Source organism: Jaculus jaculus, chromosome 4 (assembly GCF_020740685.1).
Source record: "Jaculus jaculus isolate mJacJac1 chromosome 4, mJacJac1.mat.Y.cur, whole genome shotgun sequence".
In the NCBI taxonomy this organism is placed as follows: domain Eukaryota; kingdom Metazoa; phylum Chordata; class Mammalia; order Rodentia; family Dipodidae; genus Jaculus; species Jaculus jaculus.
The window spans coordinates 158,162,667-158,187,269 of NC_059105.1; the positions used below are offsets into that span (position 1 = coordinate 158,162,667).

At 44.9% G+C, this 24,603-nt stretch overlaps 1 protein-coding gene across 1 annotated transcript in view; it reads left to right on the forward strand.

Moving 5' to 3' along the window:
• Positions 1-3,971: 3,971 nt before the first annotated feature.
• The window catches only part of Mylk (myosin light chain kinase), a 350,277-nt gene continuing 329,645 nt past the window's right edge, over positions 3,972-24,603 (forward strand). The window contains exon 1 of the mRNA XM_045146900.1: positions 3,972-4,069. The gene's annotated coding sequence lies outside the window, so the exon portion shown is untranslated. The remainder of the gene's footprint in view (positions 4,070-24,603) is intronic.

Genomic DNA, 24,603 nt, shown 5'->3' on the forward strand with positions numbered 1-24,603 from the left:
GTAATCAAATAGTAGATGAGAAGGAGGTATTTCCTCATGAACATATTAAGCTAATAACAAAATTATCATTTTGTAATTAATTAATTAATGGCTATAGGAGCTGAGCACCTACTGCTGCTAACCTCCAAAGGCAAAATTCACATAACACATGTTTCTTGGTCAAAGAACTCTCTACCACCTACAAGCTTACTTTAGTAAGCATCAAACCCCAGTTTGATGACAAGTCAGTCAGCTGCCAATTTGTAGCAAATATAGTGGACAATCCTGCTGATCATGTAATTCTCAGACTGAGAAACTCCAGAGGGCTCAAAATTTGTTATATTTTGACAAATAGTTTCAAGGAAGCCATAAAAATGCATCATGTTAAAGAAATGGGCAAGGGGCAGGAGAGATGGCTTAATGGTTAAGGCATTTGTCTGCGAAGCCAAAGGACCCAGGTTCGATTCCCCAAGACCCACATAAGCCAGAGGCACAAGGGACACATGCATCTGGAGTTTGCTTGCAGCGGCTACAGGCCCTGGTGCACCCATTTTGTCTGTCTCTCTTCTCTCTCTCTCTCTCTCTCTGCTTGCAAATAAAGAAAGAAAGAAAAAAGAAAAATACCTATTTTTAAAAAAAGAAATGGGCAAGGTTCATCCTTAAAAGATAAAATTGGTAAGGAAAATATCAAATTATAAATCATAAAATTAAAAGGTTGTTAATAACTGGAGAGGAGACACAAGATGGGGCCTAGGATTGCAGTGTGCACATGAAGAATATTCTGGAGTGACTTGAAGATAGTGTGCGCGCGTGCGCGCGCGCACACACACACACACACACACACACACACTGTCTTACTATGTAGTCCAGACTAGCCTCAAACTTTCAAATTCTCTTACCTCAGCCTCCCTAGTGGTCCTGAATGCTTTGTAATCCCAAGGATCACAAAGGCATGCTCCATCAGAATTCTATCTCTCTTTTAAAAAATATTTTATTAGCCAGGTATGGTGGCGCATGCCTTTAATCCCAGCACTCAGGAGGCAGAGGCAGGAGGATCACTATGAGTTTGAGGTCACCCTGAGACTACGGAGTGAAATCCAGGTCACCGTGGAGTAAAATGAGACCCTACATTGATAAACCAATATATATATAATTTAAGTTGGGCATAGTAGCACACACCTTTAATCTAATCACTCGGGAGGCAGGGGTAGGAGGATTGCTCTGAGTGTCAGGCCGTCCTGAGACTACATAGTGAATTCCAGGTCAGCCTGGGCCAGTGTGAGGCTCTACCATGAAAAACAAATCCAAAAAACAAAACAAAAAAATTTATAAGGAGTGAGGAAAGGAGGAAAAAAGAGAGAGAAAGAACGTGCCAGGGCCTCTTACCATTACAAACACATTCCAGATGCATGCGCCACTTTGTGCATCTGGCTTTCGTGGATTCTGGGGGATTTGAACCTGGGCCAACAGGCTTGTGTTGCAAGCAAGCACTTTTTATTGACAACTTCTGTACTTACAGACAATAAACCATGGTATTTCCCTCTCCCATTTTCCCCTTCACAACTCCATTCTCTATCATATCCCCTCCCTCTCTCCATTAGTCTCTCTTTTATTTTGAAGTCATTGTCTTTTTCTCCTATTATGAGGGTCTTGTGAAGGTATTGTTAGGCACTACAAGGTCGCAGATATGAAGGCCAACTTCTGTCTGGACAGTTGCATTGTGAGGAGTGGTATCCTTCTTTCTGTTCTTACATTCTTTCCGCCACCTCTTCCGCAATAGACCCTGAGCCTTGGAGGGTGTGATAGAGATGTTTCAGTGCTGGACATTCCTCTGTCACATCTTCTCAGCACTATGTTACCTTTTGGATCATCCCAGTGGAAAAAAAAGAGAAGCTTCTCTATCCAAAAGTGAGAGTAGTATTAATACATGAATATGAACATTAAGTGTAGTGCTTTCAGCGCAGTTTGGTGAGAATAATATATGCATTTAGCCAGACAAGAGCAGGCTTTATATCCTTAAGGCACATGACCTCCCCTGCCATAGGCTTTTGATTAGGTTTTCAGTAACAGGCATGTATTCCCTCCCTTAGAGCCGGTCTCCAGTCCAATTAGAGAGCAGTTGGTTTTCCCCACAGCAGACATGCTGCTATTGCACCCGTTTGGTCATTTGGCCTGTCTGGCCAAACTTGAGGCTTCCAGTGTCCACTGTTTTCACTGCTGACGACTTCTGTCTCCCATAGGGCTGCATGCAGTACAGCTTTTTCCAGCTTTCAGTTGGCTGGGCTACAGGGAGAAGGTTTTCAGCTCAGCCCCAGCTTGATTTTTTAGTGATCTGCAAGCAAGCATTTTTCACCACCGAGCCATTACCCTAGTCTGAGAATTTGATTTCTTGACCTGGGTGGTGATTACAGGATGTTTCTTTCACAATTCACTAGTCTATGTATCTTGTGTGGCATTCTGTGCTTATATTGTATTTTAGAATAAAAACGCATAAAAATATGACAACTTTGTAAAACAAACAAGAAACCAAACCAAACCAAAATGAAACCCAAAGCAGGTCAAGAGATCAAGAAGCTAGGGAATGTTTCCATCAAGTTCAAACAGCATAAGGCAAGCCAAAAACCAATTCGACACAGCTTTTTTTTTTTTTTAAATAATAAAAAAAGACTTTCAAATTATTGAGAAATTCTTCAAGCACAACAAAGGGCAGATGTCAGAACTGGGCTTGATATTTTGGGGCTGGAATGCCCGGAAAACCATCCCATAGAGAAGGTCCAGCTCTGAAACTTGAGCCACATAGCATCACAAACGTTACTTTGCAGATTTGCAAACAAAGCTGGGAGTCACCAGGACCATGAGCTTACAAAACCAGATCCTAAGGAAACCAGATCTAAAGTGCGGGTCTCCCAGTCTGGACCTCTTCCACGACACAGCCCACCGGAGATAATGTTTCAAAAAAAAAAAAAAAAATTCAAGGCTGGATTTTTCTTCCGAAAAAGAGGACGCAGACACTTGCTAGGATCTAGTGAGCCCAAGGAGTTAGTCCCTTCTTCATCCCGGTGGACTCTCTTCTTAGTGATCTCTTTTCCTTCTCTAGCCCCGTCCTGTTCTCCTTCATCCTTACCCCCCCATCCCCCCGCCCCGTCCCCCAAGTCTGGATACTTCCCAGGTAAGTAGCTCTAGGTTGTACTTAACCTTTTCACATTTACCAGTAACTGCATGTTTAGGCTTTCTTTATTAACTCAACAACAGTGCATGTAACATATCTAAATTTTATTTGTTTGTTTTTTTCGAGGTTAGGGTCTCAGTGTAGCCCAGGCTGACCTGGAATTAACTATGTAGACTCAGGGTGGCCTCGAACTCACAGCCATCCTCCTACCTCTGCCTCCTGAGTGCTGGGATTAAAGGCGTGCCCGGTTCACATATCTAATTTTGATATGTCTTTCAAGATACTTTGTATTTAAAAAAAAATTGTATCAGTTGGAGGGGAGACTTAATTAGCATGGAGTTTTTATAGTTATTATCAGCGAGAAAGGAAATTTTTTTTTTCCCCCAGTGGTGTGTGATCGATCCTCTTTAGTCCTTTATTAAATGAGCGATCTTGCAGGAGGAGGCGCAGAAGTAAAGTTTTAAAAATCGGGTGCACCGCGGTCTCGTGGGGCAGGCGCGCCTGGGCTGGGGATCCGCGGGCCCCGGGATTGTGCCGGGAAGCCCGGGGGCTGGCGACTCCAAGGTAGTGCGCGGGTGGGCGTGGTGGGAGGGTGGCAGGTCCACTCCCGGAGCTCCATGCAAATGACATGCAAATGAGCGCGTGTGAGTTGCAACCACCCGTAGTTTGCTTCTGGACACCCGAGCAGCCGGGAGCTCTCCCTGCCGGGCCCGGAGCGTCCGCCGCGCGCACGGCCACTCGCTCGCTCGCTCTCACCCTCCCGGGGTCGGTCGCTCAACTCACCTCCGCCCTCGGGCTCCGGGGGTCGGGGAAGTGCCCGCGGGCTCCCGGTGGTGCGGAGTCCGCTTCCGGAGCCGAGCCTGTCCGTCCGTCCGTCTGCCCAGCGCCGGTGCCGGGCTCGCGCTCGGCCTCCCTGCGCGGGTGAGTGCGGCTGCCCCATCGCTTTTGTCCTGGAGCGGTCCCCCGAGTGTCCCCACCCCCCCCCTCCGAGGGCCAGGGGCGGGGGGTCGGAGTGGGGACCCGGACCCTCCGGGAGCTGCAGGCTGACTCGCCTGGTGGAGAAGGGCACCGACGATGCAGTAAAGGGTCGGGGGGCTTGAGGGTGGGTCTCAGTGATGCCAGCTTGCTTTCTCTGGGTGGGAGTCTAGCGGGGAGACCGGGTCCTCGGAGGGTTCTTGAGGACCACGATGGATGGGATAGCCTGTAGAAATCACCCCGAGGGGCGGGCGTCTTTGACTGTAGGAGGGCGAATCGCCGCCAGCCAGCCCCCAGTCCCCTGCTGGACTCGGAGATGGCCCAGCGGCCGGTGCCACGTGAAACTGCTCCCGCGGCAAGTGTGGTGAGGGCAAGGTGGGCACAGTGGAGGCAGCTCGTGGTGCCGGGACTTGGCCATCCCAGAAGAAACTGAGCTCAGACTTTGCAAAATTCCCTCTCGCTCCACACTGTCACCCAAGCCCTCTCCACCCCGCCCCTCCCACCCCATCCCTTTGCTTCCTTTGCTGGGGCGGGGGGAGGGCTTTGTTGAAGGACCACGTTAGCAGGGCACTGCGCTAGGAAAGTTGGGGATAAACTTAATTCCTATAAGGTGTGAGTTGTCAGTGGCTTAAGTAGAGAGCTTGCCAGAAATAGACGGGCCTGATGCCCTACAGACACTGGGACCACATTTCTTAGGATTGGCATTGCGGATGCAAAGATGGGCTATGCTGGTGGTGGGGGCGCGGGGGGGGGGGGAGAGTGTTAGGTTGTTTTTTTGTTTTGTTTTGTTTTTTGTTTTTTAATCAGGGTGGGAGCACTTGTTGTACCGTAACTTGAAAGAGAAAAAAATCAGCTCCATTGGGGTCTGGATTAAAATTAGCTATTGTGATTCAAGGAGCTCGGTTGGGCTGAGGGTACACACCTGGGCAAAGGGAATGGGCACTGCTTTGTCACAGTCCTTCGCCAAGAGCCCAGTCTGCAATGTCCCTGTCTCCCTTCACCCCACCAGCCCTTCAGAGCTTCCGGGAGAGCTGTTTCCTGCTTCCACACGGGGGCTCTGCCCTTGCCCTGCCCTGGTGGAATAATTTTTGTCAAAATGCACAACTTGTCAAATTTACACGTGAAGGGCTTGAGAAGACCGTTCGGTCACCCGGCTCCCCTTAAAATCATTAGGTCTCCACAGTGCCAGTCTATGGAGCCTATGTGGGTGCCTGCTGGTAATCTTACTGTGTTCCTAACATCATGTGAGACCCCCCAAAAGCATTTGGGGGTTCTAGAATTGTTTTTGTTTTCTTTTTCCTTTCCCCTCAAACATCCCTTTTCTCTTCGATTGCTCACATCCTTTGCCATCTCTGTCTTAGTCTCTTTTCCTGCCTTGCCCACACAGCAGGGATTTGCAAAGGGTGATGCATTAGGCTTGTGTAAAAATATTCCTGCTTGTTCCCAGGGTGAGCTTGCCTCTTTGTCTCCTATCCCCAGGAAGTCAGGAGCCTTGAGTTAGGAGCCTGCATGGGCTTTGGTTAGCGAGTGTTTGGACTGAGTGCTGAGTACTCTGGAGCCATGCACAGAAGCCTTTGCCTCAAGATGTGCTGGTCTCTCCCCTGGTCCATGGATGATTCAAGCGGATGTCTGTCCTCATACACCACGAGGAGAACCATTCCACTGCGGAGAAGTGCGTGCATAAGCCATCCTCCCTCATTCAGTGTATGTTGACCTCTGTTAGTCCAGGGGTCATACCTTAGGGAACATGTATGGAGCAAGCCAGGATCTTGGGAAGTTCATGGTATCACCAGCAATACCAGGGAGGTCTACTTGCTGCCGGGAGCGCAGTAGACAGACTGTTGCGGTCACTACAGGGCAGGGGTCCTGTCTGGCAGTGGAAGAGTCTTTTGAGAGGACTTGTTAGAGAAAGAGGCTGGCCCCAGATGATACGGAGGGAAGACACTTGGTGGAGGAAGGGTATTGATTCTGACTGGGAAAGCCTCCCTAGTAAATGCACTGGGGTCACCATGAACCCATTCTCCCTGAATGACCCCTGTTTTCTTCCTTAAAATATAAGATGAATCGCTGTGCACCTGTAGTCCAATTTATCTGTGGTTTCTTTTTTTAAATTTTTTGTTTATTTTTATTTATTTATTTGAGAGTGACAGACAGAGAGACAAAGAGGCAGAGAGTGAGAGAGAGAGAGAGAGAGAGAGAATGGGCACGCCAGGGCCTCCAGCCACTGCAAACGAACTCCAGACACGTGCGCCCCTTTGTGTATCTGGCTAATGTGGGTCCTGGCGAACCGAGCCTCGAACCAGGGTCCTTAGGCTTCACAGGCAAGCACTTAACCGCTAAGCCATCTCTCCAGCCCTATCTGTGGTTTCTTATCTGCTTTCTCAGAGATTCATAAGGCGCGGCTTTGAGAATGCAGTTCTGTTTGGAGGCAGAGAAGCAGCGTCCCTGTGATTGGTGGGGGGGGGGGGGGCTTGTCTCATTTATCCTGTGCCTGAGAACAGTACTTATGACTGATTATTCTGGAAATACTTACCATGACCGCTCAGCTGAAACCTACCCACTCAAGTCAGGAGATTGTTCATTCTTAAAAGCTCCTCATTCTGTCCTTGCTGCAAAAGTAGTGACATTTAGAGAACAGCCCTTCAAAAGTAACTTTCCCCAACAGAAGACGCTTGGAGCACTGAGCCATTTTTCTCTGGCCGACACCGGGTGCATGCAGAGTACACGAGGGAGGACTACACGCATAGATCTATGTACATCCCGATGCTTGAGTTCAAGGGAGATCTACTGGCTGTCATGGGGTCTCAGAATCAAGGCGCTATCTCGCAGTAATCTGGAGTGAGGACCGAGGAGGAATGTTGCTGCTGTGAGCCCCCAGGGCATGTGACTTCTGTCCCCCCCACCCCTTTTGCTCTCTCAGCCTGCTGGCTCCTGGGCATGGAGAAATGAGGTGCTGGGCAGCAGCCTGTGCATATAAGCCTCTCCCGTCCGTGCCATTTTTTGCAGGTGCCTTTTTGTCTGTCATTCTTGGGTTGGGGCTGCAGTCTTTCCCATGTGTTTGATGCCAACAGTTGTCTGAGCAAATGCAGTTCTCCTTACACACGGGGTGGTTGGCTCTCAGTGCTGACCACAGGCCAATAGGCTATCCCTTCTGCCTAGGTGCAAGTATTGAGGTGCAGCCATTGTGAAATTTGCCAGGACAGCCAGCCTAGCGGGGTTGGGGTGCAAGCAGGGCCAGCTAGAACCGTTCCATCTGGAGCTTGGGGACTGGGGGAGGTTGCCGGCCGGATCTTCTTTTCATGGCCCTCCTGCTTCACTGTCCCTGGGTATCAGAGGGCGAATGTTGACAATGGGCACCCCACTAGGGAGCTGTGGGAATTTTTGTGTAGATCCCGGCTTCTCGAATTTCCCAGTGCTGTCCCATCCCCCCACGGCTGGTCCTTCTGCACCCGCCCTTTCACCCACCCTTGCTCTGCCCCTCCCTCCTGGGTCTTGAGTGCAGAGCCCTCTGGAGACCACACTCCCCTCAGGGACAAAAGAAAGGGGGTGAGGAGAGGATTTCCTTTTCTTTCAGATCTGCCGGCTTGATTTTTCCCCTTAGCTATGGGCCTTCGGAGCTGATGTTAATTTGCTAATCCATAACCTTATATAATTACTTCTCATAATCATCTGGAATCAAACACCTGCACTTTGGAGTTTTCATAGTTGAAGATGGTAGATGCTGTGAATCTTTTTTGGTTTCCAGGAAATTGAGTTTTTCTTTCTTTCTTTCTTTTTTTTTTTTTTTTTTTTTTTGTTTTGTTTTTTAAGCACAGAGCAGGAAGTAGCAACCAGATAGCGGGTGAATTTTGGAGTTAAGTTTATGGTCAGATCTGCCTATTCACCTTCCGGCGGGTTGTTCTTTTTCTTTCTTTCTTTTTTCCTAAACAAACTCCAGACACATGCGCCGACTTCGCATCTGGTTTACATGGGTCCTGGAGAATCAAACCTGGGTCCTTAGGCTTTGCAGGCAAGCGCCTTAACCACTGAGCCATCCCTCCAACCCTGGTGGGTTGTTCTTGGACATGGGACTTAACCTCTGCTGGCTGATCCTAGTTTTCCTCATCTGAGAGCAGTTTTAAGAATTGACTAATGAGGAGCTGGAGAGATGGCTTAGTGGTTAAGGTGCATGCCTATGAAGCCTAAGGACCCCGGTTTGATTCTCTAGGTCCCATGTAAGCCAGATGCACATGGTGGCGCCACATGCGTCTGGAGTTTGCTTGCAGTGGCTAGAGGCCCTGGTGTACCCATTCTCTCTTTCTAGTAAATAAATAAATAAATAAATAAATAAATAAATAAATAAATAAATAAATAAGAATTGACTAATGAACAAGGAATAGCTGTTATACCTACTGAATAGTGTTTTCTATGTCTATTGAATATCTGTAAATCAACCAACAGACATAATTAGCTACCCACTCTTCACCCTGCTCTGTGGAGGATTATAAAACAAAGGCTGTATGCCCATGACACTTGAGGCTGTATATGGGGAACAGCTAACATGTATGAAGCAATTAGAAAACAGAGACAATGCAGAGTTTCCAAATCCTGTGGTATGGACTCCAAGGGAATGAAAAGGTGGCAAGAAACTCAGGGGCTTAGAGTGGTGGGGACAGGCTCATGCATGAGGAGGAACGGAGGATGGATGTTTGCCAGGAGCGAGTGGGGGGGGGGGGACGCGAAGCATTTGGCTCAGTGTCTGAAAGTTCTCCCTGCTCCCTGCTGGGCTGGAACATGGTGTGACACCTTTGACCCCACGGTGTGCTCCCAACCATGCGTGTCTGCTGAGATTTATTTATGTGGGGGTGCTTTTCATTTCTAAGCTTATTTCCTCTCTGCTACCTGGAATATTCCAGAAGTGAATTCAGTTTGGGGCTGAATCAAAAATGACGAGGAGCAACAAGTCTATGTCCAGAGCGAAAGCCGAGTCCCAGAGAAGACCGTGGGCGTCTGAGGTCCTGTGTTCTCTTCCTGGGCTTCGTTTACTGCTGCTCAGTCTCTAGCTGTAGAATTGAGGGGCCTTCGGACTCACAGACACAGATTCCACCCCCCCCCCCCCCGGACCTTTACCCCACGCTGAGGAGGCCTAGGCTGAGTGGTTGGTGGAACCAGACTTTGTCATTCGCTGGCTGGCTGTCCCCTGGAGGCTGGTGATGCGGTGGGAAAGTAAATGGCCTCACCTGAGCCTGAAGAACGGATACAGTTGGCCCCATCTCTCGAGTCCTCAAAGACCCTCCTCTTGGGCTGGAGAGATGGCTTAGTGGTTAAGGCACTTGCCTATGAAACCTAAGGATCCAGGTTTGATTTCCCCAGAACCCACATAGGCTAGATGCATAAGGTGGCACATGCGTCTAGAGTTAGTTTGCAGTGGCTAGAGGCCCTGGAGCACCTATTCTCTCACTCTCTCTGTCTGCCTCTCTTTCTCTCTCAAATAAATAAAATTAAAGTATTTTTTAAAAGAATGTCTTCTTTAAGCTGGGAGTGGTGGCACACGCCTTTAATCGCAGCACTCAGGAAGCAGAGGCAGGAGGATCACCGTGAGTTTGAGGCCACCCTGAGAATCCATAGTGAATTCCAGGTCAGTCTGAGCTAGAGCAAAACCCTACCTAAAACAAACAAACAAACAAACAGACAAGCAAAAAAATCTGCCTTCTGTAGTCTGGGAATGACACAGTGAGAATGTATGTCCCTTTTGTTTCCTGGTCACACTCGGCATTCAGGCTCTCTTTCTGCCTCCAAGGCCTTAGGTACCCAGGATCTATCCACCCTAAAGTCTCGCTTATACCCAGACTTAGTGCCTGTGATCGACACTCAATTCTGGGTTAGCCTTGGCCCTTGAGTGCTATACCCTGGATGGGCATTTTCACCTTGATTAGCAGTTCCAGGCTCTGCCTGTCCCTACTGACCCTGGAAGGAGGGCTGAGCTCCTTTCCAGGGCTGAACAGATGGGACGTCTTCTGAGGCTGTGTGGGAAAAAAAGCCGGAACCAGGCCCAAGGCTTGGGTCTCAGCTCCCATGTGGCTTTTCTCCCCAGCTCTCCACTTACTGTTGCTTGGTGGAGGAGCCGCTTTCTACTTTTTTTTTTGTTTTTTGTTTTTTGAGGCAGGGTCTCATTCTGGTCCAGGCTGACCTGGAATTAACTATGTAGTCTCAAGATGGCCTCGAACTCACGGTAATCCTCCTACCTCTGCCTCTTGAGTGCTGGGATTAAAGGCGTGCGCCACCATGCCCAGCCGCTTTCTACTTTCTGGGGGAGGTTGTGAGCAAAGCGGATACATGGTTAGGAACCTTTATTGGTGATGCAGTTGAAAGAGGCGCTGTCCTTCAGATCTCAACTTTCTGCCAGCCAGGTGTCTGATCCACCACGGGTGCTGGGTACGGTGAGTGGGCAGGACAGGCTGATGGAGGCAATGGAGGTGTGCCAGGAGGAGTTCTAAGACATGTTCTCTCTGCTGCTCAATGAGGAAGCCCTTGCCAGTCACTTACTTCACCTCCTCTCATATGGCTCATCTAGGATCAGGTATAGCCTCATCTCTCTTTTTCTAAAATATTTTATCTTTATTTATTTATTTGAGAAAGAGAGATATACAGAAATAGGAAGGGAGAGAGAGAGAGAGAGAGAGAGAGAGAGAGAGACGGAGAATGGGTATGTCAGGGCCTCCAGCCACTGCAAACGAACTCCAGATGCGTGCGCCCCCTTGTGCATCTGGCTTCCTGGGGAGTCGAACCTGCTGGGCTCTTTGGCTTTGCAGGCAAGCGCCTTAACTGCTAAGCCATCTCTCCAGCCCCATCTCTTTTTTTTTTTTTTCTCCCAAACCCATGCATCTCTTTTCAGCTGAGTATCAGCCCTAATCAGAGAACATACCTGAAACAAATGTTTCTGACGTTCTCTGTTATCCGTGTTTAAGTTTCCATCTGACAGCTTCCTTTCCATGTGAACAGTGGTCATTTTTGCAGTCTGGGTTGTAACCTGATGGCATGACCTCCACAAGAATGTTCCGAGGAAGCAGAGGCAGGTTTAGAGTGAGCCACAGCTTTCCACGTGACTGGCATATTGGCGGCTCCTGGTGGAGTTCATGCCACTGATTGTACCAACCCACACTGCTTTAGGGAGTTCTCAAGCTTCTTATCGAAGCCACCCATGGACTCAGCTCTTTCCCCAGTGGCCATTCTGGCAGGGAGCCCTCAACTTGACTTTCTCTTTTTTTAAATTATTAATTAATTTATTTGCAAGCAGAGAGAGAAGAGAGAGGGAGAGAATGGGTGTGTCAGGGCCTCCAGCTGCTGCACATGAACTCCAGACGCATGTACCACTTTGTGCTTTACGTGGGTACTGGAGAATCCAACTCTGGTTAGGTTTTGCACGCAGGCCCCTTAACCACTGAGCCATCTCTCCAGGCCTCCACTTGTCTTTTGCATTGCTGCTTCTCCCGAGTAGACCTGCGCTAGCTCGTGCTTGGTGTATTAACCCTAATCCCCAGTGCACGCGATTGCTTTGTTGCCCTTAAAGCACAGTCTACCCATGTCACTGCGCCTGCAGAAGCCTCTGCTGTTTCTCTGTTTCTTTCAGGATGATATCCAGAGATTCAAAGGCCCCTGTGATCTGACTTCCAGTCCAGTCTCACAGCAGCTCACCACACTGCTCCTTCCCATCCACAGCAGCCTCCGTTCGCTACCCACCTTCCTATCTCTTGGGCTCTGACTGTGAGCTCATCCTCTCCTGGCATGACTTGTCTCTTGGCTGCCAAGGTCTTTGTTCCTTGCAAATTTGTTCAAGGAATGAGGAGTCCCTAATACTTGCCCCCACATGGAGGCCGTGCCTCTGATTTCCTCAGCCCCAACTTCTATATAAGACAAGTTATGCATTATGGAGTGTTTTAATCTATCAGATTTTTTTTCATACTAAAGTTTTATATTTTATTTATTTATTTGAGAGAGAGAGAAAGTGGGGGGGGGAGGAGAGAATGGGCATGCCAGGGTCTCCAGCCACTGCAAACGAACTCCAGATGCATGCGCCCCCTTGTGCATCTGGCTCATGTGGGTTCTGGAGAATCAAACCGGGATCCTTTGGCTTTGCAGGCAAATACTTTAACTGCTAAGCCATCTCTCCAGCCCCCATGCTAACGTTTTATAACAACATTAAAAAAAATACATCCAAGGGCTGGAGAGATGGCTTAGTGGTTAAGCGCTTGCCTGTGAAGCCTAAGGACCCTGGTTCGAGGCTCGGTTCCCCAGGTCCCACGTTAGCCAGATGCACAAGGGGGCACATGCATCTGGAGTTTGTTTGCAGCTGGAGGCCCTGGCACACCCATTCTCTCTCTCTCTCTCTCTCTGCTGCTTTCTCTCTCTGTCACTCTCAAACATAAATAAATAAACAAACAAACAAACAAACAAACAAATAAATAAATAAAATACTTCCAAGAAAGAACATGGCAAATGCCCTATTTCCTCATGGCAGTGGCTCTAAAAATGACTGATCCCAGGACCCCTTTGGGACTCCTGTTGGAAAAAACTGTGTTTGCCTCCCCAGTGCCTGGTGTAACTGACTGTCTCAGTGGGCTTGGAGAATCTCTATTTACACAAAGCTCCCCAGGGGGCTCTTAGGGCAGCCAAAGTTAGGATGCACTCAATCCTGGTTGATTTTTCATTAATAATCAGTCACATTAATTTGTGTACTAGTAATATATATTTCAAATGAATAGAAAGAAAATTAGGCTATCTGGAGATCATAGTGTAGGAGAAGAAGAAATTCCTATATATTTTTTGATGCCAACTTATCCTAGGCTGTAGGGTTCATATCATTTTGTAGTTTTTCAGGAGGAGAGCATTTCCTCCAGTTTACAATTTACAGTTACAATTTAAGAAAACTTCTGGTGCTGGAGAGATAGCTCAGTGGGTAAGAGCATTTGCCACCCAAACATGAGGACCCGAGGGCCTGATTCGCCCAGAGTTTGATTTCCTCAGCACCCACGACCACAGCCTGGCGTGGCCACAAACACCTGTAGCCCTAGTCCTCTGGGGAGCAGAGCTCAGAGAGTCACCCAGGCCTTGCTGGTCAGCCCGACTGACTGAACAGAAATGGAAGCTCCAGCAAGGCTCGGTGAGAGACTGTCTCCAAGAAGCATCTAGATGGGAGAAAAGAGGAGGACAGCTGCCATTCTCCTCTGGCCGCTGCGTGAGCACTCACATCTGCACACACGCCTGTCACACCACACATACTACACGCCACACACTTAAAAAAGAAAACTTCCTAAATCACACTATACCTTTATTCATAAAATTGTATACCAGCTTCATAATTAGCATAATCAAAACAGTGTTAGAGTTATACATGATTTCAAAATGAAATGATGCGGGCTGGAGAGATGGCTTAGTGGTTAAGCACTTGCCTGTGAAGCTTAAGGACCCCGGTTCAAGGCTCCATTCTGCAGGACCCACGTTAGCCAGATGCATAAGGGGGCGCACTCTTCTGGAGTTCGTTTGCAGTGGCTGGAAGCCCTGGCGTGCCCATTCTCTCTCTCTCTCTCTCTCTCTCTGCTTTTTCTCTCTGTCTGTCACTCTCAAATAAATACATAAAAATAAACAAACAAAATGAAATGATGTGTTTCATAATCTGTGCTCATGAGTTTCGACAAACTCCTGGCTATGATGTATAGTTAAAAAGAAAAAACTATACTGGATTTCATTTTCTGCAGTTTTTGCTTCTATGGTCCCAAGTAAGATCAAACTCTTATCTTTGCTTTCCATGGCCAGTGTCATATAGGCCCGTGATGTTTGATGTCTGTAGCACCTTTAGAACTGGCCAGATTACTCTGAAGTGTGCTGAAGCCCATTGGGGTTTCTCTGCACTTCTTTTAAGTTAAATTTATGGTTATGTTTATACTGTTGAAAGCTGGATATAAACTGGAAACTTTGGAAAAATGAGTATTCAGTACTTGTGTTTGTTACTTTTCTTGTTGTGATAAATGCGCAAAAGAAGCAGTTTAAAGGTAGAAGGAGTTATTGAGTTTTATTTATTTTAAAAATATATTTATTTATTTATTTATTTGAGAGAGAGAGAGAATGCCTCCAGGGCCTCTAGACACTGCAAACAAACTTCAGACACACACACCATCTTGTGCATCTGGCTTACATGGATCCTGGTGAATTGAACTGAGGTCCATTGGCTTTGCAGGTCAACACCTTAACCGCTAAGCCATCTCTCCAGCCCCGAGTTTTATTTACTGATCTTGTGTTGTGTGACATTTCTAAACTTTGTCAGCTCTAGTGCTTTCTTGGTTCTTTGAGATTATTCAACATAGGTAGTGATACCAGTTTTGAATAAAGACAGTTTTCTTTATTTCTTCCCTTTTTTATAGCTCAGGCCAACCTGCAATTCACTATATAGTCTCAGAGTAGCCTCGAACTTAAGGTGCTCTTCCTACCTCTGCCTCCCCAGTGCTGGTATTAAAGGTTGGCGCCCCCACGCCCAGCTCGACGGTGTTATTTATTTTATTTTCTTTTTTGCTTTTAAGTCTAGTTTCCTTGACTTTCTTATTCTTGGCTTACTGTCTTTATTAGTATAGTGTTAAACAGTAGTGATTAAAACAACAACAACAACAGAATCATTGCCTTATTTCCAATCACAGGGGATAGGCATTGAGTCCTTATTATATATGACATTAGCTGTAGTAGGTTTTTATAAATGTCTTTTTCCAAGTTGAGGATGTTTTCTTCTATTCATATATTGCTAAGAATTTTAAAAATAATGAATGGATAATGATTTTTTTCAAGTACTTAAAAATTTTTTGTTTATTATTTTTATTTATTTATTTGAGAGCAACAGAGAGAAAGAGGCAGAGAGAGAGAGAGAGAGAATGGGCATGCTAGGTCTCCAGCCACTGCAAATGAGCTCCAGAAGCATGCGCTCCCTTGTGCATCTGGCTAACGTGGGTCCTGGGAAATCGAGCCTTGAACCGGGGTCCTTAGGCTTCACAGGCAAGCACATAGCTGCTAAGCCATCTCTCTAGCCCTCAAGTACTTTTTAGTGAAAGGGTCTGTTGAGACTATCACATATATATAGTTTTTCATTTTGTTATTATTTTTAACTTTTTGTTATTTGTAATTTTTGTTATCATTGTATATGGTACTGTGTTACAAAAAGATATTTTCACACAAATACTTAGTGTATATTGAACATGCACCCCAATGCCCTTGTACGTTTCCCCTTTTCATCCCTCCTTCTCCTCTTGGTCTCTTTTTGTTTGTTTATTTATTTTTATTTTACTTGACAGTGACAGAGAGAGAAAGAGGGAGAGAGAGAGAATGGGCACACCAGGGCCTCCAGCCACTGCAAACAAACTCCAGACGCATGTGTTCTCTTGTGCATCTGGCTAACGTGGGTCCTGGGGAATTGAGCCTCGAACCAAGGTCCTTAGGCTTCACAGGCAAGCGCTTAACCGCTAAGCCATCTCTCCAGCCCTCTTGGTCTCTTTTGTTCTTTTGATTCTTTCACTTCTACTGTCATGTCATGTGCATATACATGATTTTGTGGAAGTACATGTTTGGTTTGGTTTTGTCCCTGATTTGGCAGCGCTTCTAAAGGGAGAGTATGATATTGTGAATATAGGAAATGTACACTTGACCTTCATCCCCAGGTCCTGGCGCAGAGCTCTTAGGACTCTGGGATTTCCGGAGTGATAGAAGGGGGATTAGTTATTTGCAGTAAGCTCATACTTCAGTTGATGGCTGGCACTTGGGGAGCCTTTACAGAGTTTCAGGATGGGGACAACCAACTTTGTGATTAAAAGTTGGAACCTGGGCTGGAGAGATGGCTTAGCGGTTAAGTGCTCGCCTGTGAAGCCTATGGACCCGGGTTCGAGGCTCAGTTCCCCAGGTCCCACGTTAGCCAGATGCACAAGGGGGCGCACGCGTCTGGAGTTCGTTTGCAGTGGCTGGAAGCCCTGGCGCGCCCATTCTCTCTCTCCCTCTATCTGTCTTTCTCTCTGTGTCTGTTGCTCTCAAATAAATAAATAAATAATGAACAAAAAAAAAATGAAATAAAAAAAAAAGTTGGAACTTTTGGGCTGGAGAGATGACTTAGTGGTTAAGCCCTTGCCTGTGAAGCCTAAGGACCCACGTTAGCCAGATGCACAAGGTTGTGCATGCGTTTGGAGTTCGTTTGCAGTGGCTGGAAGCCCTGGCGCGCCCATTCTGTCTCTCCCTCTATCTGTCTTTCTCTCTGTGTCTGTTGCTCTCAAATAAATAAATAAATAATGAACAAAAAAAAATGAAATAAAAAAAAAAGTTGGAACTTTTGGGCTGGAGAGATGGCTTAGTGGTTAAGCCCTTGCCTGTGAAGCCTAAGGACCCACGTTAGCCAGATGCACAAGGTTGTGCACGCGTTTGGAGTTCGTTTGCAGTGGCTGGAGGCCCTGGCGCGCCCATTCTCTCTCCCCACCCCCCGTGCCTCTTTCACTCTCTGTCTCTCTCATATAAATAAATAAACAAAAAATAAAAAAAAAGGTGGAACTTTCAATATACCCACCCCCATCAACCTTCAGGGACGAGAGAGAGGCCAATCAACATTGACCAGTGATTTAACTACTTGTTTGCATGTAATGAAACCTCCGTAAAAGCTTCTGTATCAAGGGGCATAGACCACTTTGGGCTGGTTAGCACACTGAGGCTAGCAAGGTGGTTTGTGAAGAGGGCATGGGAGCTCCAAGACCCCCTCACACACTCAGTCCTGTGAATCTTGTCTGTCCGTTCCTGCATTGTATCTTTTACTTATTTATTTTTCTCGTTTTTGTTTCTGTTTTTTTTTTTTTCAAGGCAGGGTCTCACTCTAGCTTAGGCTGACCTGGAATTCACTGTGTAGTCTCAGGATGGCCTCAAACTCACAGCGATCCTCCTACCTCTGCCTCCTGAGTGCTGGGATTAAAGGCATGTGCCACCACGCTCGGCATGCATTCTGTCTTTTATAATAAACCTAAAAATGCAAGGAGAGTGCTCCAAGATCTTTGAGATAGTCTAGAAAATTAATGGAATTGAAAAGGAGGCTTGGGACTTCCGGTTAAGATGGCGGCGTAGGTACCACACCAAAGCAGCCTAGGGGGGAAAAAAGACCAAAAAAACTCAGCAAAATACACACTTTTACTAAAAAGTGAGGTGTATAGGAAATTGAAGTGGCAGTGGAGAAGTAGAAGAGTTCCAGAGCATCCAGAGCCTGCACAGGCGGGAAAAGCGGCTCCGGCAGCTCGGCCGTGGCGCAGCAGAAAGCCGCCAGACTCGGCTTGAGCCGCAGGAAAAGCCAGGTGCGGGATTTTCCCTCACACCGCGCTCTCCGCAACTCGGGAAACGTGAGGGGAGAGCGGCAGCGAGCAACGGAGGAGCAGACCGCGAGGTAGAAGAACACGTGGAGCAGCGAGACAACCAGAGCAGCCGCGGCTCCCTCCCCTCCCCCACTGCCTGAGCCCAGCTCCAGCGAACACAGCAGCGGCCCGGGACCGGCCACGCCAACTTGGGCTGACAACGGGACCAAGCAGGAGCAGAGTTCGGGAGCAACATCAGCGGCTCCAGCACCGGTACCAGCGGCCCCAGCAGCAGCAGACCCAGGAGTGGCAGCAGCGGCAGACTCGGCAGCAGCAGCTTCAGGAGGAGCAGCGGCGGTGGACACGGCAGCGGCAGCTTCAGCAGCGGTGGTGGCTCCAGTAGTGGCAGCTATAGCAGCAGCAGAGGCAGCAGCAGCGGCTCAGTTTGCCCCGCAGGAAAAGCAAGTGCCCAGCTCCAGAAATCAGAACAACAGCCCGACGACCCAGGCAGCAACTTGACTGAGACCAAAATCATCCAAGGTAATTGGGATTGCACCAGGGAAGGGTCTCACTTGGTCGCAGGCTGACTTGGATCCCTCAACAGACCAGAAATCTTAACCTCTTTGTTGATAGAGGATCTGGTCGTTATAATAACTACTCTTGCATACATACTTGGGGCTGTTTTTGATTGAATGTGTACAGTGTTTAGTTAAATTTTAGAATCTACCTGTATTTTATTCCACTCAGCCTGCTTGAATACTCCTATAGCAGGGAAACTCAACCCCTAAGAACATCTTTGTAGATACTCTGAGAGTCTTAAGAGCCACACCTAACACCTTAAGGTCCTACCCTGAAAATATATTACATCAAATCAATTGATACAGCTAAGAATACACAGCTAGCTAGAAAATCCAAGCATTACCTTAATCCAAGATGCAAAAATATATACATTATAACACAAGAAACACTAAAAAGCAAGATGATATAAACCCACCTAAAAGTATTAATGCATCAGAAATGTCCTCCAGTGAGAAAGAGTTAGAGGAAATGCCTGAGAAAGAGTTCAAAAGAATGATTGTAAATATGTTCAAAGAAGTCAGAGAACAAATCAAAGGAGTCAAAGAGGAACTTAAAGAGGAAATCAAAGGAATCAAAGAAGATGCAGGACACCAATTTCATGAAATAAAGAAGGCAATACAAGACATAAATAAGGAAATAGAAATAATAAAGAAAAACCAGTCAGAATTATTAGCAATGAAGAACACAGTTAATGAAATAAAAAACTCTGTAGAAAATCTCACCAGTAGGATGGATGAGGGAGAGGACAGAATATCTAAGCTAGAAGACTAGGTGGCAGACCTAATGCAGTCCAACAAAGAGAAAGACAAACTTATAGAAAAGTATGAGTGGGAATTTCAAGATATTTGGGACACTATGAAAAGATCCAATATAAGAATTCAGGGCATAGTAGAAGGAGAACTCCACTCCAGAGGCATAGTAGGCGTCTTCAACAAAATCATAGAAGAAAATTTCCCCCAAATTGGGAAAGAGGTGCCAATGCAGATACAGGAAGCCTTTAGAACCCCAGCCAGACAAAACCCAGAAAGAACCTCTCCTCGCCATATTATAATCAAACTTCCAAACACACACACCAAAGAAAAAATATTGAAAGCAGTTAGAGAGAAAAATCAAGTTACCTACAAAAGCAAGCCCATCAGGATTACAGCAGATTATTCAACACAAACTTTTAAAGCCAGAAGGGCTTGGAGTGATGTATTCCAAGTTCTGAAAGATAACAACTGTCAACCAAGGTTACTTTATCCTGCAAAGTTATCTATTCAAATAGATGGAGAAATAAAGACATTCCATGACAAAAGCAGGTTAAAGGAGTATTTGAAGACAAAACCAGCTCTACAGAAAATACTTGATAGAATCCTCCATGCTGAAGAAAAGGAAAAGCACACATATAAGGAACCTAGAAAAAACAAGCAATACTCAAATACTAGTTAACAGAAGAGAGCGCAGGTAGAACCAGAAACACACACACACACACACACACACACACACACACACACACACACACACAAATGGCAAACAAAAATACACACCTTTCAATAATATCTCTTAATATCAACGGCCTCAATGCCCCAACAAAAAGACATAGATTTGCAGACTTGGTTAAAAAGCAGGATCCTACAATTTGTTGTCTCCAAGAAACTCACCTTTCTACAAAGGATAGACATTATCTTAGGGTGAAAGGTTGGAAGATGGTGTTTCAAGCAAATGGGCCTAGAAAACAAGCAGGGGTTGCTATCCTAATATCAGACAGGGTAGACTTTAGTCCGACGTTAGTCAAGAAAGATAAGGAAGGTCACTTTATATTGATTAAGGGCACACTCCAACAGGAGGACATTACAATCCTAAACATATATGCACCTAACATGGGGGCTCCCACATTCGTCAAACAAACACTATTAGAACTAAGGTCACAGATAACACCAAACACAGTGGTGGTGGGTGACTTTAACACCCCACTCTCATCGATTGACAGGTCATCCAGGGAAAGAATAAACAGAGAGGCATCTGGACTAAATGAGGTCAAAGAAGGAATGGACTTAACAGATATATACAGGACATTTCATCCAAAGGCTGCAGAATATACATTCTTTTCAGCAGCACATGGAACATTCTCTAAAATAGACCATCTATTAGGACACAAAGCAAATCTTAACAAATTCAGGAAAATTGAAATAATTCCTTGCATTCTATCTGACCACAATGGAATTAAACTACAAATCAGTAGCAAGAAAGGCTATAGAGCATACACAAAATCATGGAAACTAAACAATACACTACTAAATGATGAGTGGGTCAATGAAGAAATCAAAAAGGAAATCAAAAAATTTATAGAGTCAAATGATAATGAGAACACAACATACCAAAATCTCTGGGACACAATGAAGGCAGTTCTAAGAGGTAAATTTATAGCCTTGAGTGCCTATATTAAGAAATTAGAAAGGTCGCAAGTAAACGACCTAATGCTTCGCCTTAAAGCCTTGGAAAATGAAGAACAAGGTAAACCAAAAATCAGTAGACGGGAAGAAATAATAAAGATTAGGGCAGAAATTAATGAAATAGAAACAAAAAGAACAATCCAAAGAATTAATGAAACAAAGAGTTGGTTCTTTGAAAGGATAAACAAGATTGATAAACCCTTAGCAAATCTGACCAAAAGAAAGAGAGAAGAGACACAAATTAATAAAATCAGAGATGAACAAGGTAATATCACAACAGATTCCAGAGAAATTAAAAAAATCATAGGGACATACTATAAAAGCTTATACTCCACAAAGTATGAAAATCTGAAAGAAATGGATGATTTCCTTGATCTATATGACCTACCTAAATTAAATCAAAATGAGATTAATAACTTAAATAGACCTATAACAAACATGGAGATCCAAACAGTTATCAATAATCTCCCAACTAAAAAAAGCCCAGGCCCGGATGGATTCACTGCTGAATTTTACCAGACTTTTAAGGAAGAGCTAACACCATTGCTTCTTAAGCTTTTCCAGGAAATAGAAAAAGAAGGAATTCTACCAAACTCCTTCTATGAGGCCAGCATCACCCTGATACCAAAACCAGGCAAAGATAGAACAAAAAAAGAAAATTACAAACCAATCTCCCTCATGAACATAGATGCAAAAATTCTCAACAAAATATTGGCAAACAGAATACAAGAGTATATCAAAAAGATCATTCACCCTGACCAAGTAGGCTTTATCCCAGAGATGCAGGGATGGTTCAACATACGCAAATCTATAAATGTAATACATCACATAAATGGGTTGAAGGACAAAAATCACATGATCATCTCATTAGATGCAGAGAAAGCATTTGACAAAATCCAACATCCCTTCATGATAAAAGTCCTACAGAGACTGGGAATAGAAGGAACATATCTCAATATAATAAAGGCTATTTATGATAAGCCTATAGCCAACATATTACTAAATGGGGAAATACTGGAAGCTTTTCCACTAAAATCAGGAACAAGACAAGGGTGTCCACTGTCCCCACTTTTATTTAATATAGTTTTGGAAGTCTTAGCCATAGCAATAAGGCAAGAGACCTACACATAAAAGGGATACAAATTGGAAAGGAAGAAATCAAGTTATCATTATTTGCAGATGACATGATTCTATACATAAAGGACCCTAAAGACTCTACTAGCAAGCTGTTAGAGCTGATCAAAACCTACAGCAATGTAGCAGGATACAAAATAAATACACAGAAATCAGTAGCCTTCGTATATGCTAACAACAAACACACAGAGGATGAAATCAGAAAATCACTCCCATTCACAATTGCATCAAAGAAAATAAAGTACCTTGGAATAAACCTAACCAAGAAAGTAAAGCATCTCTACAATGAGAACTTTAAAACACTCAAGCGAGAAATTGCAGAAGACACTAGAAAGTGGAGAAACATCCCTTGTTCCTGGATTGGAAGAATCAATATTGTGAAAATGGCAATCTTACCTAAAGCAATCTACACATTTAATGCAATCCCTATCAAAATTCCAAAGGCTTTCTTCATGGAAATAGAAAAAACAATCCAAAAATTCATTTGGAATCACAAAAAACCTCGAATATCTAAAATAATACTGAGCAACAAAAAAGAGGCTGGTGGTATCACCATACCTGATTTTAACCTATACTACAGAGCCATAGTAACAAAAACAGCATGGTACTGGCACAAAAACAGACATGTAGATCAGTGGAACAGAATAGAGGATCCAGATGTAAGCCCAAGTAGCTATAGCCACCTGATATTTGATAAAAATGCCAAAAATACTAATTGGAGAAGAGACAGCCTCTTCAGCAAATGGTGTTTTGAAAACTGGATATATATCTGCAGAAGGATGAAAATAGATTCTTCTCTCTCGCCATGCACAAGAATTAAGTCCAAATGGATTAAAGACCTTAACATCAGACCGGAAACTCTGAAACTGCTAGAGGAAAAAGTAGGGGAAACCCTTCAACATATTGGTCTTGGCAAAGACTTTCTGAATACAACCCCAATTGCTCAGGCAATAAAACCACAGATTAACCACTGGGACCTAATGAAATTACAAAGATTTTGCACCGCAAAGGACACTGTGAAAAAAGCAAAGAGGCAACCTACAGAATGGGAAAAAATCTTTGCCAGCTATATATCTGATAAAGGATTAATATCTAGGATATACAAAGAACTCAAAAAGTTAAATAATAAGGAATCAAACAAGCCAATCAAAAAATGGGCTATGGAGCTAAATAGAGAGTTCTCAAAGGAAGAAATACGAATGGCATATAAGCATCTAAAGAAATGTTCTACGTCACTAGTCATCAGGGAAATGCAGATTAAAACTACATTGAGATTCCATCTCACTCCTGTCAGATTGGCCACCATCATGAAAACAAATGATCATAAATGTTGGCGGGGATGTGGAAAAAAAGGAACCCTTCTGCACTGCTGGTGGGAATGCAATCTGGTCCAGCCATTGTGGAAAACAGTGTGGAGGTTCCTAAAACAGCTAGAGATTGATTTACCATATGACCCAGCTATAGCACTCCTAGGCATATATCCAAAAGACTCATCACATTTCCTTAGAAGTACATGCTCAACCATGTTTATTGCTGCTCAATTTATAATAGCTGGGAAATGTAACCAGCCTAGATGTCCATCAACAGATGAGTGGATAATGAAGATATGGCACATTTATACAATGGAGTTCTACTCAGCGGTAAAGAAAAATGAAGTTATGAAATTTGCAGAAAAATGGATGGACCTGGAAAGGATTATACTAAGTGAGGTAACCCAGGCCCAGAAAGCCAAGCACCACATGTTCTCTCTCATATGTGGATCCTAGCTACAGATGACTGGGCTTCTGCGTGAGAATGAAAATACTTAGTAGCAGAGGCCAGTAAGTTAAAAAGGAGACATAAAGGGTAGAGAAAGGAAGAGGGGAGGATACTTAATAGGTTGATATTGTATATATGTAATTACAATGATTGAGATGGGGAGGTAATATGATGGAGAATGGAATTCCAATTGGGAAAGTGTGGGGGTGGGGAGGGAGGGAATTACCATGGGATATATTTTATAATCATGGAAAATGTTAATAAAAATTAAAAAAAAAAAAGAATACAAACTGGTACAGCCAAAAAAAAAAAAAAAAAAAAAGAAAAGAAAAGGAGGCTTGGGATTATTTATAGCTGATGAGTCAGAAATATGAGCGAGCCAGGACTTGGGGCTGGCACCTGGGGTGGGGAAAGTCATGTAGTGCAATGCACCCTTAACTTACTGGATAGGATGCTAACTGAGGTGTCAGAGTTGAATTGAATCCCCTTACTCCCTGTTGGTGTCTGGAGTCTTATGTATTTGATCGGTATTACCATAAAAACCCCCACAGTGGATGGCTGGATGTATTGAACAGGTCGGAGTAGCCACACCGTAAATGCTTTAATTTTCGTAGGCTGTACAATCTCTGTTCATCTCCTTATTCAACTCTGGGAGATCTAAGTGACTCAACTCTGCCACCACAGTGTGAAAGGAGCCTGAGACAATGCACACACCGAGGGGGATGGCTGCCTTCCAGTAACTTCTGCTTATGGCAACAGGCAATGGATGTGATTTACCCTTTGGGTCTCAGTTTATCCAGTCATGGTTTGCTAACTCTTGCTTTTTTGCTTTTTTTTTTTTTTTTTTTTTTGGTTTTTCGAGGTAGGGTCTCACTCTAGCCCAGGCTGACCTGGAATTCACTATGGAGTCTCAGGGTGGCCTTGAAGGCATGGTGATCCTCCTACCTCTGCCTCCCGAGTGCTGGGATTAAAGGCGTGCGCCACCACGCCCAGCTGACTCTTGCTTTTGTCCATTGATATGCCTAATCATGTTAATTGATTTTCCAATGCTTAACCAGCTTTATGTCCCTAGAATAAATTCCATTGGCCATGATGTATTTGCTGGATATTCAGTTTGCTAACATTTGGTAAGTTTTTAATTTTTTTTTTTTTTGGTATTTATGAAAAGTATTGGTCTAGCTTCCTTGTAATGGCTCTATCTGATTTTAATATCAGGATATGATATAAGTTGATATTCCCTCCT